The following is a 16,949-nucleotide window of genomic DNA, read 5'->3' on the forward strand; positions in this document are numbered from 1 at the left end:
TACAATTCATACCTATAATTAACGATTACCATTCTATTATTTCATGAAGGCGGCATTATTTTACAGTATGGAAACATGACACTGTTACTTAACCTTCTGCTAATTTGTAATTAGTTGGGTTACTGTGAATGTTTTTTATGTTTATTTATGGAAAACAGAGTTTATCTATAAGGGTTCCTTTACACCAGAAGCATTTTACACGTAGTATAAATGCATATGCAAGAAAAATGAATGTATTTCAATCAGCCTAGTTTACACCATTGCAGTGCTTTCATGTGTGTTAAAAAAAAAAAAGTGCAACTTGTTGCATTTTTTCACTTGTGAACGCATCGGAACATGCATAACCACACCACAAATGCATGCATATGCAACTCGGTAAAGAAAAAAAATAACGCTAAAAATCGCACTGCAACCATCCTATAACAAATAATTGTAAACGCACATATGGAAGCACACATTGAAAGCAGTTATTAAATGTAAATAAGCTATTAGGGAGACGTATGGTAATGTTCTAGGAAGCACAGTCATTTTTAAATACAAGTAGGGTGGAACTCACTATTTATAATCACATTTTCTTCTCTCTAATCCCATTGAGCCTCTGCCATCTGACATCTGAATGGCAAGAGGCAAAGTTCAGCATCAGGAGACCTCAGCTGAGATTTTGGGAGGCATCAAGGTATGTGTACAGTCTGAGCCTCAGATCCAAGTGGCTATACACAGGCACCACAGGATCAATACTGTTGCTACTTAACATGGAATTCCAGACACCACCTAACTAATCTTCAAAATGCTCCCTCCTACCTACCTATGCTGACTAACCTGTGTAAGAAAGATGCATATACTTGCCTATTTTCAGGTTGCTCTGGTTAGGTCCTGTGATCCTGCTTCCCTGTGTAAGCTAGGGTGGCTTCAGGGGAGAGGATGGAGAGCCAACGGATGGCCCATTGAAGCCTATGGGTGACGTCATCACTCCAGGCTTTGCTAGCCATTGTGGGAGCGCTCTCTCTTCTGACCTGCAACCGCCGCTGGCTGACAGAGGGGATCGAATGATCAGACCAGAGCGGGCTGAAAATAGGTAAGTATATTCATATTTCTTATATAGGTTAATAAGCCTAGGTGCTTGGGGGCAGTTTTAAGGCTAGTTAGGGGAAAGTTTTAGGGGAAATTCTTATTCAGGGCCAGTTCCCACTGCTGCGATGTCAGGCATCGCATGTGATTCGCACTGCACTGCTGTGCAAATCACATGCGATGCCTGTGCGATGCAAATTCAACCATACAGCTTGTATGGCTGAATTCTCATCGCATTCGAACCAAACTCACACAGGTCCCTTTTTTTGGTCCGCACCAGAATCGGATCACATGGGTGTTCACACTCAAGCGATCTGATTCCTGTCCGAATTGACAGTTCGCACTGCGATATGTGAACTGAAATGGGGGGTGTCATTAACTTTGTATTGACACTTCCAGCAGTTTGCATAGGGCAGTGTGAACTGCCTGCGAGTTGTATGCGATGCAAGGAACCCGCACTGGATTTGCAGGGTTCCCGCAGTGTGAATCAGATGTCAAAGGCAATCTTCAGGCAAATAATGCAGCTCTGTATTCATTAGCATGTCATTCATTTATTTTTTAGAATGCAAGTAATTTATGTATCTGAATGTGACTTGGTATCGGCCTCCTGCAATCCCTTTACAGCAGAGTTGAGTTGGAGAGGAAGAAGCAGCACACATAGCCAGTCAGTTCTTATGCTAATAATTAGCATGCTGATAGGAGGAGAAAGTAGAGTGACAGAGAGATAAGGTAATCAATGTGCTGAATCTGTATCACTGTCCAGTTAATGGCTGAGCCCGGCCAATGCTATCCTGGGCTCAGAGGAAGTGAGTCATTCAAGCAGGCCATCTTGTGGCAGAAAAGGTGTACTGCAGGTGACAGCTTCAGATGGAAGGTACCTATTGTATCAAGACGGATCCTGCTCCTTTAAAGCATTTTATACAGCACAGTGCTTGTGCTGTGTAATTTGGACCCCTGTAACACCTAAAAAACCTGGCTGATCCTGAAAGTTTCTATCCTCCCCTCTGCAAACAGACCACAGTGTATCATGGCTGCTGAGCCCCTGACATCGTGGTCTGTTTGCGTACCTCCGTCACCTGCAACCTGCTGCTCTCCTGTGTCTGTCTCCTCTGTCCCCCCTCCTCCCCCGTCCCCTCTCTGCGTGCAGTACCGCCCCCCCACCTCCTGATGCAGGAATAAACATTATATTTTAATACTATATGTTTTGTTTTCAAATACTGTGCCCCGCTGTCTCTCTGTGTTTTATTAAAAAAAATCCTCCTTTACTGTATCTCACGGTGGCTCCCTTTGGTCACGTGACCGGCTGTGTCTCCTCTCTCCTCTTGCCCTGCTGGGAAACCTCGGCCCCGCCCCCTGCTTCTGCAAGACGGGCAGAGAGAAGGTGACATGGGAGCCGGGACCGCCGTGAAATATGGTAAAGGAGGATTTTTTAAATAAAACACAGAGACAGGGGGGCACAGAATTAGGGAACAAAACGGATAGTATTAAAATGTGAAAGTGGGTTAACAACCACTTTAATGCATTGTATGCAGTAAGATAAAAAACCTTCTGGGTGTAGCAGCCCCCCCCCAGCACCCTCCAATTACCTACCTGAGCCTCATCTCACTCCAGCGATGTCCACGATCCCCTCAGCCATCCAGTACACTCCTGATTGGCTGAGCCAGAGCAGTGGCGCCATTAGCTCCAGCGGCTGTCAATCAAAGCCAGTCAGCCAATCAGGGGAGAAAGGGGGCTGGGCCAGGTCGGGGCTCCCTGTCTGAATGGATACACGGAGCACTGACTCGGCTTGGGTGCCCCCTGTAGCAAGCTGCTGGCTGAGGGGCACTCAAAGGAGGGAGGGGCTAGGAGCAGCAAAGATGGACCCGAGAGGAGGAGGATGCAGGCTGCTCTGTGCAAAACCAACTGCACAGAGGAGGTAAGTATAACATGTTTCTTATTATTTTTTTTTTTAAAGGAGCCTTTACAATCACTTTAAGAGACATCAGCTTTGACCGCATCTGTCAACGACTTTACTGGGGCCATATATCGAAACTTGGACATCCTCATATATGGGTACAGGTGTGGCCAATAGCTGATTATCATTTTAGACAGCCAGCCAAACTGTGCTTGCAGAATGCTCATATTTTGGTTTCTAAATTCAACTGTACTCAGATGGAGCAACTGAAATCCCCTGTTCAATTTATTTATTTAATACAGGTACTTATATATTGCTGATGATTTATGCAGCACTTTACACATATATTGTACATTCACATTAGTCCCTGCCCTCAAGGAGATTACAATCTGAGGTTTCTAACTCAGATTAATACATGCACATACTAGGGCCAATTTAAACAGAAGCCAATTAACCTGCCAGCATTTCTTTAGGCCAGTGTTTCTCAAATTTTTCAGTCAAGGCACCCTTTAAAATGATGCACCCCATTCTAAAATGTAAAAGAATCCAAAATAGTTTTACATAATGAAGCGGCATCGACACAAGTAGGACACCCATCATTAGAAATGATTTATTTTCTAGGTACTAACTAGTATTCCAGTGTTTCTTCTCTCCCTCAGTGTCCCTCCCTCATTCTGCTAATGTAACCCCAGTGCAGACGGAGAAGGGCATACAAGGACATCCTTAGGTGCTTAATGTCTTCCTTATCAATTTATGACATCATCATTTATCAGAATCCCAGCAGCTGGCTCGCACAGTGCCCAAGGTTGCTTCACAGATCTGTGGCCTCCTGCCAGCATGCTGACAATTTTGGGCACTTTTTTGTATTTTTCCAAGCCGCCCTGGTTGAAAAAGGCTGCTTTAGAGTGAGGGAAGAAACTGGAGTACCAGGACTAAACCCACACAGGCACAGGAAGAACATGCAAACTCCATGCAGGTAGTGGCATGGTTGGGATCTAAACCGCCTCTAGTGTTACTAGGGGAAAGTACTAACCACTTAGCCACTGTACTGCCCTGTTTCTAGGCAGCCTGAAAGCTGGCTCTCCAGCCCACTCTTATACTAAACATACCTTTGCTGTATAAAATCTGGAAACACACACACTAAGCATTAGGTATATTTATTTTACTGTTTTATCTAAAATATCCAATTTTGGTTTAGAGATGCAACATGCTGCAGAATCGCTAGGATAATCTCAGTGTTTGAAAATGCGTCGTTTCCAATTGTAGCGAAGCTATAAGAGACAAAGCCGGGGTGGAATGAGGCAGCGCCATTTATTATTCTGCAAGGTTACCGCACACAAGCATGTACTCTTCAGCTCCAAGTCTTTCCTACAAGACAGGTTTTACAGCTGACATTTGGCAGACAGTACCTGAGTGTACTGCCAGGATCTAGGATGGAGAACATTATAGAGGGACAGCGCTGACAAGGTCTCTCTGACCTTTCCCTACACACTTACTCCATTGTTGTCTCCTGTCTATTCACAAAGCATACCCTACTGCTTAAACCACTGCCGACATGTTAGCAACAGAAAAAGGAAAAAAAAAAAAAAAACACAAAGAGAATTAAACAAAAGCTAAAAAAAAAGTTGGATAGCACCAAATCATACATCTGCTGCATTTGGCAATATAAAAACCACACAATCTGTACTTTTTTAAGTTTCTGACATTTATGAGTGCCGGTAATGATGTGATCAGTCTGACAGACGTACAAAGAAAGGCTGAGCTCTCCAGCATCCCAACACCCCCACTTTCCATGCATGTCAAGATGAAACTGTTACACTGACCATACAGGATGACGATCCCATTCTTTTGCTCACAAATTACTGTTTAAAGGGAATCTGTCTATTCAAATAGGAAAATACATTAGCCGCAGAGGGAGATTTGTCCATCCGTGCTGCGCAACGTCAATGGAGGAACCTGTTAGATTTCTGTTTAGCCTGCAGGCTAGGTGGTGAGAATCTATATGAATATGACTAGCTTAAAGTGGAGGGCCACCCTAGGAAAAAAAATTCCGCCAAAAATCCTAAAAAAAAAAAAAAAAAAAAAAAACATTTGGGAAAAAAAAAAAAATTATACTTACCTAAACCCTTGTTGCTAGGAAGTCTTCCTAATCTGCGTCTTCCTATTCCGCGGCGTGTTCTGCTCCTCGGTGAGCGGCCCCATTGTCTTCTGGGAACTGTGTGTGAAAAAGGCTGCTTTAGAGTTTGGAGCCGCAAGGCTCCACTGCCCGTTTCCCTTACCTAGGATGGCGATGCTGGGACCCGAGAGCCGAGGGACGTGTCGGCCTCGGGCGGCCGACATCACGGGCACCCAGGACAGGTAAGTCTACTTATATAAAGTCAGCAGCTACAGCGTTTGTAGCTGCTGACTTTAAAAAAATTTTTTAGCTGGCCGGAATCCCACTTTAAAGTGATTGTAAAATCTATTTTTTCTTTCTATAAAAATACCAAAAATGTTATACTTACCTAATCTCTGTACAAAGGTTTTGCACAGAGCAGCCCCAATACTCCTCTTCTCGGGTCTCTTCTCTTCGGCTCTCTTGGCCCCTCCCTCCGGCTGAGTGCCCCAACAGCAAGCAGCTTGCTATGGGGGCATACCAGCTGAGTCACAGCTCCCTGTATCCATTCAGTCATTGAGCCCCGCTTCGGCCCCACCCCCCCTCTCTCTCTTGATTGGCTAACTGACTTTGATTAACAGCAGCGGGAGCCAATGGTGCCACTGCTTTGTCTCAGCCAATCAGGAGGAGAGTCCCGGACGGCCGAGGAACTTGTGGACATCGCTGGATAGAGAAGGGGCTCAGGTAAGTATTAGGGGGATGAGGGGGGGCTGCTGCACACAGAAGGTTTTTATCTTAATGCATAGAATGAGAAACCTTCTGACTTTTCAATCACTGTAAAGAGGATCTTCAGTCCCCCTCAAAATAAAATTAAAAGTCAGCACTTACCTGTCCAGGGATCCAGCGCCGTCCTCATCTGGTCAGGTTCTTCATTGGTCTTCCTGTCCCAGGATCCAGCTTTGACTCCTTGCAGCTCCACAGCTGGATTCCTACTGCACATGTGCAAGCCGCATTGTGCTTTGTGAATGTTCCTGCAGCCTCCTGGGACCTGCACCGCCTTAAGCTTGACTGGAATACTCTCAGGACGTGGCTAAGTGAGGCCTAGTCTTTACTGCTCACCTCAACTATGACAGGAATGAGCTTTTAAATGCTAAGCTTAGAGCTACTACATCAGGGGAGAGAAAGAGTATGTGAGGGGGTTTGAATCAGAGGAGAAGCTCACTCCTGTGATGGTGGAGGTGAGCAGTAATGACTAGGCCTCACTTATTAACGTTCTGGGAGTATTCCACTCAGGCTTTGGGAGGCATGTAAATGGCCTACACCTATAGCAAGGGCATTATTCATCTTTAGTCAGAACTGCACAGTTTGTTTTTATCTACAAGCAGCAGTTACATTTTTCGTAAAGGTGAACTAATCCTTTAAGAATACCGATTGCTATTTTCAGCAAAACGCTGGTGTAAAACGAATCACACAGATGCAGTTGCGAGGTTGCAAGGTTCCTGAAAGCAGAAAGTTTTTCTCAACTATTAAACCAATCTGCGAGAAGCCGTAGGCCCAGTCACACTCAGAGAAAGGTAAGATGGAGGTATTTATATTCTTCCCACCGCCCTCATCGCATTTTAATTTACAGCTGATCCTTTCGCTCTCCTATAAGTATATCCTGCTGACAAGAAGGATTGGGTTAAATCATAGAGGCAGCACTTCTAAGTGTTCCTGACTCTTTCATCTCACCGCAGCCTAGTGATACGAATTAACATGGAGGCAGACTGCGCTGGACTGGCGGCTTCCTGCATCTGACGGCTGCTTCTTTGAACTGCTGTGCACATGTCATAAAAAATAACCATATAATAACACTGACCCAGCCTGTACTCGACACTTCTGTTATTCTATTTTTGTTCTGAAACTAATTTAAAGGACCAATAACCTTGAAAGTTCAAGTTGGCTTATGTAACAAAGCTAATAAGGGGAAAGATTTTAGAATAAGCACAAGACAAGAAAAGAGACACCTGCCATTTTTTCAAATTTTTTCTCAGATCACCATACATATAAAACACATCAACTCTATTAAGATCTTTAGGGATTCGAATCAATTTTGCAAATATAATCTTTTGCTTCTGTCTTTCCCTATGATTGGAAGCTATCATAGGTCCATGCCATTGTGAACATTGTTTTGTTTACCATCAGCATGTCTGCAGCCTGCACTGCAGACAAGGGTTGAGAACAAAGAAGGCTTTTGGCTTTATCTGTTTAATTCAATGCGGTTGATTTACTAAAGGGGTAGAAACTGTTTAATTAGGAAAGTAAATGATTACTGAGCTTAACAAATGAGGCAAAATTATAGTAATTTCCATCATCCAATCACATGCAAGAAAAAATGTTTTGTGCACATGATGGGTATTCGAAGTGAGTACCACAATATCATATTAATTAAAAGAGAATTGTGGTCACTGGCTCTCTGCTCTGCCCCTCCATTGCTCACCAGAGTGCTGGGCTGTGGAGTGGGTGAGAGCGGATGGATCAGGCTTTCAGCTGTGCAATGAGAGGCTGAGCCAGCTGCCGGCCCTGGCATTTGGGTGGCATCTCTTCAGGGCCTGGACAAGCTAAGTGAAGTCAGCCAACAGTGGGTTTTATGGATTACAGGAGTGCAGAACTAAGTGCACCCCTGAGATCCCCAGGAAGAAGTAGAGCCAAAAGAGCATTGGTCCTACTTCTCCTTTAAGCTCAGTGAACATTTACTGTTTTAAGTGAACTGTCTCTACACTCCTTTTGTAAATTAATCCAATGTCTTCAAGTGGATGTAAACCCAATGTCATCCTTTCTAAACTACTGCCATAGGGGTTATCTATAAGGATATACATGCCTCCTGCATGTATCTTTACCTGTCAAATGTCTTCCTTCTGTCTGTTATTAGACCCGAAAAACTGCAGATTCTGTGGGTGGGTCTGTTGTCTGGAGCTCGGTGGGTGGAGTCGTGATGTCAGTAGACTCCCCGCCCACCTCTACACTCCCCTTGTCAATATGCATTTTCTCCTGTGTATTTCTTACACTGAACTTCTGTTATGATCTCTAACATCCAGTGAAAAGACAGGAAAGTAACCACATGACTTCAGCATGCCCAATCATGCTGAGGTGTGGAACAGCCAATCCTTGCAGAGCAGCAGAAGAAAAGAGTGGGGATGGGAATTAAAAAATAATGCCTGTGTCTTAGGCTAGTGCACGAGTTGTGTAAATCACCTGTCACTCACAGCAAGGGGGAGGATTTGACAAAGTTTTTCTCTGTTTGTTAGGATTTATCTCACTGAACAATAAAAGAGGATTGCTCAGAGATGGATTAACTCTTTGTGGCAAGACTGGGCTCAAATGACAGGAAATCTTATACTCTACATTATAACATTAAAAAAAAAAATCGGGTTTACATCCACTTTAACTGTCAAGAACCATATATTGATTTTTATACTGTACTGCATGCATGTAATCTGTGGAGATCACAGACTGCTGGGAGTAGGCAGTGGCAGCATAAAAACCCATATGTCTACAGTGCTAGAATCACTTTGATGTCACTGTAACAGTAGTTATGCACAATAGGAGTCAGAAAATTATGATTCATACATTTCTGAATTCAATTACCTTAAAAAAGCATGCAGCAAGTGCAATTTATAATTGAAGATTTGCTTAAGGTCAGTGAATCAGAAAGAACCACTGGATCAGCATGACTGCATGGCAACTTGATTTTTCAGAAGCAGGTCAGCAGTGGCAGCCCCCATTTCTCTCTTATTAAAGGTTTCCTTTGATGTACATCAGCTTAATACTAAAGCAGATTTCCATCCAAAAGTGGAACCTCTGCTTATCTTATTCCTCCCCTCCCCTCCAGTGCCACATTTGGCACCTCTCAGGGGGGAGGGGGCAACCTGTTTTTGACAGGTACCCTTCCCAATTCCGGGGGTGCCGTTCCTCGGAAGTTCGGCCCCTCTTCCTTCCTCCGCAGCTGGGCCAGTTGGAAAGCGCAGAAAGGAACCGGCTATGAAGCCAAAAGGCTCCAATTCCATTTCCCTTACCAGGAATGGCAGCGGAAGCACCCAAGAGCCGATCTGAAAATTGGCTGGGGTGCCGACATCGCGAGAACCCCTGACAGGTAAAAGTCCTAATATTAAAAGTCAGCAGCTACAGTATTTGTAGCTGCTGACTTTTAATTTTTTCGTGGCGGTGGGGGCCGGAGCACTGCTTTAAGCTTTAATATTTTAAAATTAAAACATTCTTTTAAAATTCTTTTCTTCTTAACAGCTGAAACACATATCAACTGATCAGAATTTATCTTGTACAGCTTTGATTTAAAAAGGGTAAATTCTGGTTGGATGCCATGGGTTACTGTGACTGCACTAAAAGCTGATGTCAGGCAATTCGAGAAATACAAAGCTTAAATACATGGGTGTATAACAGGTGTATTACCTGCCAAAAGAACTGCATTTTTGTTCATCTAGTCTTTGGAATATTACAGACCTACCAGGCTGGTGACCTGACTTATTCCTGCTGCATTTAAACAATAAATCCAGGTCACTTCTGTGCCCTCAGTCTTTGACTTGAAAGTAAGGCAGGCCATAGACTGTGCAAATTTCTTTCCTGCAACCATGGCTTGCAGGAAAGAAATTTGCAGGATTTCCCCATCAACACAGACAGTGCTGACAGAGGCATCCCTCTTGCCGAGCAATTGTCTTCTCCAGGTGGAGGGGCGAGGGGAAGCCGTCCCCGCTGGAAGAAGAGATTGATTATAGCTAGCGGCTATAGCAGACACTTGCGATAATCGCAAGCGAATCCGGCAGGCTGGTTGTACCCAGGTTAATAGTTCGATCAACTTGGTACATTCAGCCTGCCCATTAATGGTTCCTACTGAACCAGTCAAGATTCAAACTGTGTATTGACGGCATAAATGAGAAACAGCACCAAACCCATCTACTCATTCCTTCTATCTGCAAGCTAACTGCTAACATAGGTGCATGCAGCACAGCTGATTGGATTTAGCTTAAGTTTTGGATACAGTAGAGAAGGATTAATAGGATGACAGAAATCGCCTTCGGAGTGATCGTACTTAGATCTGATCGTTAGTAGACAGCTTTCAAGAGCCGATCACAACAGTTCATCCAACAATATCCGAAGGGACAAGCACAAAAACTTTTCTCGTACGATACAAGATCATATGATTTTCGTTTAATCAGTACAGTATTCGTCCAAAAAAATCAGAAGACCAAGATCATGCATGCTCAGAAACGAAAGAATACATTACAATACAACACGTTACATCACTTCCAAAGTTGTAATCTGTCTTACGAGAAATTTCTTAACTTTGGTAACCTCTTCATTTTCAATATGAGACTAGCATGCAAACAAAAACGGACGATAATTTGTCCGATAATTTCATCGAATGTATGAGGCATAAGACAGCTGTCCTCAGAACAGGTGTCCCCATTGGAAGATTTCCCTTTATCTCTTGTTCTGGGGTTGACTCTAACATTTTGGATTTCCCCTCTTTTCTTGGTGACAATGCTGAACCAGCCGAGATTCACACCGTCTATGGCTGGCTTTAGGCTCCATGTACAGCCTAGACTCCAAGAAGCAAAAGATTTACCGTGATTGATTTGATAACATAGATACCAGCAGACACCACAAGGTGTCTGCACTTACTGTTGTTACATTTTACTCCAGGTTATGTTTACTTTAAGGAACAAAGGAACTTTCTTGCAAAAAATAGGAAATGGCCATACAACCATCTTGTATCCTTCTATGAGATGCAGGGAAAAAAAGAGCAAAAGACGAAGGTCGTTCACCTTTAGTAAAACTGTTAATTGCTAAATGTTGAAAAATACAATTACTTTTAAACAGACCATGAGTCACAGGTCCCAGAGGTAATACAAACCTTACGCTAGATGGCAGCTAACAGCACTTACATTGCCCACTTCCATCCACAGAGCCGCTTAATAAATGCAAATCCACAGAAAACATTTCTTTCTCCAGCGAGACCGTGGCCAGCGAGACCTTAGCTAGCAGTAAATTAATTGATTTTTCAACTGCAGCTGTTCTTTAATTAGATCCCAGCAATGAATGCTTTGCTGTGGCCATCCAGTATTAACTACTCTTAAAAATCGTTATCTCAGGGATACTTCACTAAAAATGGAGTATTACCTTGAAGTGAACCTATGTTTAAAATATAAAATTTGACTCTCTCGTAAGGATTAATTTGCAGTTTAATGTGGTAAAGCAATCAGTAAAATGATTAGATATCCTGCCTACTCTGCCTCTGATTATTGGATTACAGCAGGGGGCAGGGTCCAGCATTATTAACTGTGTATCCTCCTCCTTTGTATTGAAAAAGATAGAAGCCCTGGGACCCGGTGTGTCACATGACCACAGTTTTTGGTATGAAAAGGGGGGGATTAGCTTATGATTCATTTCAAAGTAATATGAAAATTAGTTTATTTATTAAAATGATGTGATCAATGTAGCACCCTTCTAGGTTTGTTGATAGGATGATAGGTAAGATTAGTTCTTTTTGGATTCTCTGTAATCATTGGAACGGCTATTAATTTCTCTTTCCCCTGCATTCTGGAGGCTTTAAGAACATTAAGGGCGGGGAGAGTCAAATAGGCAGCCAATCACTAAGGTGGTGTGCCCAGTAGGTGGCTGGGGGAACATAAATAGTCTGGGGTCTGGTGTAGTCCTGTTCTTGTCCTGCTGGAGAATTTCCCAGCCTCAGGGGCTTCTGTCCCTTTTGAGGCAATTCTGCTGGGGTCTGGCGATGTTCATCGAGGTCCCAGCCATAGCAGAGCTGGTTGGGCCTTTTCTTAATTACCTTCGGAGCTAGCTAAGCAGTTTCACCTAAGGATCTGGTCTGGAGAACTCACTGAGGAGTGCCTGGGGGAGGTTGGAAGGTGTGTAGCTACCCTGGGACGTAGTACTGACATGAGCTCAGGATCCTAGTGACTGAAGGTGTATGGGGTGCCAGCAGTAGCTCTCTCTCAAACAGCACTTACAGGGTCTCAGTTCTGGCCTTCCCCTTTGTTTCTGGCTTAAAGACTGTTCAACAAAGTTTTCCCTGGTGTGGCTAAGCAGAGAAAAGGAATCCGGGGGTAGAGAGATGGGGTGTGGGGAGTCAGGGGGAAGTTGCAGCAGAGGGGTGGAGGAGGAGGTAGGACGAAAATCAATGAAAACATCATGCAGTGAGCTTATAGGGTGGCAAAACGGGCTAAGTCTCAATTAGGTCATGATTTAAGGAGGGAACTGTATTCAGGGGTAGATCAGAAATCTAGCCACTAATACCAGATTCTCCTAAATTTGTCCTCCTGATGGCAGGCCATAAGGTCTTCCATTTGCATTATTTAATTGATACAGGTGAACCACTGTGACATAGTAGGGAGTGTAGGTTGTTTCCACAGAGTCGGTATGCTGGCTCTTGCAGCATTTAGTAGATCAAAGGACTTGTTAAGGCAGAAAGTTTTTTATCCTAATGCATTCTATGCATTAGGATAAAAAACCTTCTGTGTGTAGCAGCCTCCCCAGCACCTAATTACTTACCTGAGCCCCATCTCTCTTCAGTGATGTCCACGAGTCCCTCGGCCGTCCGGGACACTGCTCCTGATTGGCTGAGGCACAGCAGTGGCGCCATTGGCCTCCTCAGCTGTCATTTAAAGTCAGTCAGCCAATCAGGGGAGAAAGGGGGCGGGGCCGGTTCGTGGCTTCGCTTCTGAATGGATACACGGAGCTCTGACACAGCTCGGGTGCCCCCATACAAAGCTGCTGGCTGAGGGGGCACCGGTGGCAGGGGCCAGGAGCAGCAAAGAGGGACCCGAGGAGAGGAGGATCCGGGCTGCTCTGTGCAAAACCAACTGCACAGAGGAGGTAAGTATAACATTTTTTTTTTTTTTTTACCACGAGACTTTACAATCACTTCAATTAGCAGGGAGTTTTTATATCTCCTAATGGAGAGGTGATTAATGTGGAATAAAAATGAGATGGGGTCAAAATTGAGAGCGACATCAGTTAAGCCTAGTACAAACGGCCAAATGTCGGACGGCATCGGCTAATTCAATAAAAACTGTCCGACATTCGGGCCACGTGTACGGCAACCAGGCTCAAGACTGAAGAAGGTCTGCCGACCGGCTGAGTGCGCGGGCCAGGATGTTCTGGCAGGGGGGCCATCCCCCTGTCAGAACACAATAACTCAGCAGGGGAGTTCGCTGTACTAACATCGGATTGTTAATACAGTGGCTCCGACCTGTCCGTTTTTTTTTTCATTAAAGAAAAAAAGAAAACTAGTAGTGTGTATGAGGCTTTACTTTGAGACATACCCTCTGTACTGAGTTCCAGAAAGTTTTAAGAAGATGGCAATAACAAAAGATATTAATAGGTGTACCTATCTGGGATTTACATTGCCAACAGAATAAGGAGCTATGAGGGTTTATCCTGTGCAGCAATTTTGGGGTTTTGTACCACCTGAATATTTTGACAACTTTATTTCTAAGTATAGTTTGTCATTTTTTGTACATGGGTGCAGCCATATATGCTCAATAAATATGCAGAGTGTGATTCTTGCTTGTGCACTGTAAATCCTCTTAGCTCCTTTAAGCTTACTAGACAAGGTCTATCAAACTGAAAACAATAGGTTCTCTGAAGTCTCTAAGCCCCCTTTCACACTGGGTTGTTTTTCAGGAGCTTTAGCACTAAAAATAGCACCTGTAAAGCATCTGAAAAATGCCTCATCTGCAGTCCCAGTCTGAAAGACCGAGTGCTTTCACACTGAGGCGGTGCGCTTGCAGGATGTTAGAAAAAGTCCTGCAAGTAGCATCCGTGGGGCGGCTTGCGAGTGGTGTATACACCGATCCTCCACCGCCACTGCCCATTTGCAGGTGCTTCGGCAGCGGTGCTACATGGGCACTTTTAACCCTTTTTAACCTCTTCTAGGGGGTTAAAAGCGTCCCGCTCCCGCACGAATAGTGACGCCAAAGCAGTAAAGCGCCGCTAAAACTAGCGGTGCTTTACCACTACTGCCCCTACCGTCCCAGTGTGAAAGGGCTCTAATGACACAAAACAGTGTCAAAGTTTGTGGCAGCCAGAAACTATGAGCTCTTTTGTTCAGGCTTTATGTCACAGGAAAGAGCTTATACACTACGTTTTTTAACTCATGGTAAAAGAAGAGCTGATCAAATGTTTTTTGGTAAAATTGGCATGTGCCCTACTGAATTATGAAACTTTTAATGAAAGATCCTACATTATAGGTCAACTCCAACCAGATTTGGGATTTGTATTTGGAAGCTTGCTAGCAAGTTGAAACGCATGCTGGCTTTTTATACCTCTCAGGGGTTTACAGAACCCAGAAGATCACAAGGAAGTTTTTTCCACAAGGTTAGTTTTGGCATATATTATTTTCTATAAACAAGAAGATGGGTTTTCGGATGCTTATGCCTAGGTTTTTAAAGGTACTCATAGAAACATAAAAGTCTATAGAATCTGCTCCTTTTTTGATATCTTTTCAAACTTTTTTTGCCTGAATATATATCTGTGTTTTCCCCAAGTGTGTTCAAATTCACCTACTTTTGACTGACGGACTGGAGCTTCATTCCAAGTAGCAACTACTCTTCTGATAATATTCTAGTTTCTAGGGGTAGTTTTAAACATTCTTTCTGCTAGTTTAAGGTCATGTACCCGTGTTCTTGATCTTAGTTTCATATTGAAAATACTGCCCTCCTGGACCTTATACACGCCCTTAATGTATTTAAAGATTTCAGTCAAGTTTTCTTTTTTCCGTCCTTCCTCAAGGCCATTCCTGAAGTCTGTTCTGATACTTTATCCCTCAGAACTTTCTCCATATTTGTTGCCCATTTCTATACTCATTCTAACTTGCCAATATCTTTTTGTAAGTGATGTCTCCAGAACGTTACACAGTATTCTGAATAAGGTCTAACTAAAGATATAGAGCAATTTGGACCTCCTTTCTTTCGCTGGTGATCTCTCTAGTGATAACTAAAGATCTATACAAAGGATTTAGCACCTCGTTCTTCCTGCTGGTGATCTTTTAGTGATAACTTAAGATCAATATATAGGAATCAGGACCTCCGTCCTCTTGCTGATGATCTCTTTAGTGATAACTAAAGATCTATATAAAGGAATCAGGACCTGATTTCTCCTGCTGGTGATCTTCTAGTGATATTAAGATCTATATAGAGAAATAAGGACCTCCTTCCTCCTGTGGGTGATTCCCCTAGGGATAACTAAAGATCAATATGGGTGAATCAGGACCTCCTTGCACCTGCTGGTGATCCCTCTTAGGCCCCTTTCACACTGGGGCGGTTTGCAGGCGTTATTGCGCTAAAAATACCGACTGCAAACCGCCTCAAAACAGCCTCCGCTGTTTGTTCAGTGTGAAAGCCCGAGGGCTTTCACACTGAAGCGGTGCGCTGGCAGGAGAAGAAAAAATCTCCTGTCAGCCGCATCTTTGGAGCGGTGAAGGAGAGGTGTGTTCACCGCTCCTGCCCATTGAAATCAATGGGACAGCGTGGCTATACTGCGGCAATACCGCGGCTATAGCCGTGCTATACGAGTGGATTTAACCCTTTTTCGGCCGCCAGCGGGGGGTTAAAACCGCACCGCTAGCGGCCGAATACCGCGGTAAAACAGCGCTAAAAATAGCGCTGTTTTACCGCCGACGCCCCGTGTGAAAGGGGCCTTAGTGATATCTAAAGATCTAAATCCTAGAATCAGGACCGCCTTCCTCCTGCTTGTGATCCTTCTAAAGATCTATATAGTAGAATCAGGACCACCTACCTCCTACAGGTAAATCCCTCTAGTGATAACTAAAGATCTATATAGTGGTATCAGGACCTTCTTACTCCTGCTGGTAATCCATCTAGTGATAACTAAATATCTACATTGGGGAATCAGGACCTCCTTCCTCCTGCTGGTGATCTTTTAAGTGATGCACCCCAGATTTCTATTGACTTTCTGCACTGCCTGACCACACTGTTTGCTCATTTTGCAATCATCAGATAAAAGCACCCCAAATCTTTTTTTCTCTGTAGTTCTCAAACTGTACCCTGAATACCGTACTCTATCAAATGATTCTTTTTCCCCAAGTGCTTTAATCTTTCATCTAGAAACACTGATCTGCAGTTTCAACTACACAACTTTGTTTCACAGGCAACAAGACATACCGTGTCCACCAAACTTTTGATTCTCTAACTTACAAGTACAGTTGTGCTCATAAGTTTACATACCCTGGCAGAATTTATGATTTCTTGGCCATTTTTCAGAGAATATGAATGATAACACAAAAACATTTCTTTCACTCATGGTTAGTGTTTGGCTGAAGCCTTTTATTATCAATCAACTGTGTTTACTCTTTTTAAATCATAATGGCAACAGAAACTACCCAAATGACCCTGATCAAAAGTTTACATACGCTGGTAATTTTGGCCTGATAACATGCACAAAAGTTGGTACAAAGGGGTTTGAATGGCTATTAAAGGTAACCATCCTCACCTGTGATCTGTTTGCTTGTAATTAGTGTGTGTATAAAAGGTAAATGAGTTTCTGGACTCCTGACAGACCCTTGCATCTTTCATCCAATGCTGCACTGATGTTTCTGGATTCTGAGTCATGGGGAAAGCAAAAAAAAATTGTCAAAGGATCTGCGGGAAAAAGTAGTTGAACTGTATAAAACAAGAAAGTCATATAAAAAGATATCCAATTTTCTTGTTAAAAAAAAAAAAAGATATCCAAGGAACTGAGAATGCCAATTAGCAATGTTCAAACTCTAATCAAGAAGTGGAAAATGAGGGGTTCTGTTGAAACCAAACCATGGTCGGGTAGACCAACTAAAATTTCAGCCACAACTGCCAGAAAAATAGT

At 43.5% G+C, this 16,949-nt stretch overlaps 1 protein-coding gene across 1 annotated transcript in view; it reads right to left on the reverse strand.

Annotated features, from left to right (window-relative positions):
- VSNL1 (visinin like 1) overlaps positions 1-16,949 on the reverse strand; it is a 229,831-nt gene that overhangs the window by 34,984 nt on the left and 177,898 nt on the right. The window lies entirely within an intron of this gene.

Source organism: Aquarana catesbeiana, linkage group LG04 (assembly GCF_042186555.1).
Source record: "Aquarana catesbeiana isolate 2022-GZ linkage group LG04, ASM4218655v1, whole genome shotgun sequence".
NCBI classification, from domain to species: Eukaryota; Metazoa; Chordata; class Amphibia; order Anura; family Ranidae; genus Aquarana; species Aquarana catesbeiana.